Here is a 215-nt window from a genome sequence, read left to right as displayed (position 1 = left end):
ACCCAGGCCACCACGTCCCCCGTGCTGCCTGCCCCCACCGTCTGCCCAAAGCGGTCGTTACGGCTCAGCAGCGCCGCGAACTCGCTGTCAGCATGGCCGTAGCGGCGACCGAAGCAGAGGGCACAGAGAACATTGGCGTTGGCCACCACCAAGAGCTGGGAAGGCTTGAAGTAGGCGCCACCCTGGCTGCGTCGCAGGAAGAGCCGGACAAGGTC

At 66.5% G+C, this 215-nt stretch overlaps 1 pseudogene; it reads right to left on the bottom strand.

Moving 5' to 3' along the window:
• LOC104545889 overlaps positions 1 to 212 on the bottom strand; it is a 1,037-nt pseudogene extending 825 nt beyond the window's left edge.
• Positions 213 to 215: the final 3 nt, after the last annotated feature.

Source organism: Mesitornis unicolor, unplaced genomic scaffold (genome assembly GCF_000695765.1).
Source record: "Mesitornis unicolor isolate BGI_N332 unplaced genomic scaffold, ASM69576v1 scaffold43858, whole genome shotgun sequence".
Classification (NCBI taxonomy): domain Eukaryota; kingdom Metazoa; phylum Chordata; class Aves; order Mesitornithiformes; family Mesitornithidae; genus Mesitornis; species Mesitornis unicolor.
The sequence above is the reverse complement of the archived record's forward strand: the minus strand, read 5'-3'. Positions and strand labels throughout refer to the sequence as shown.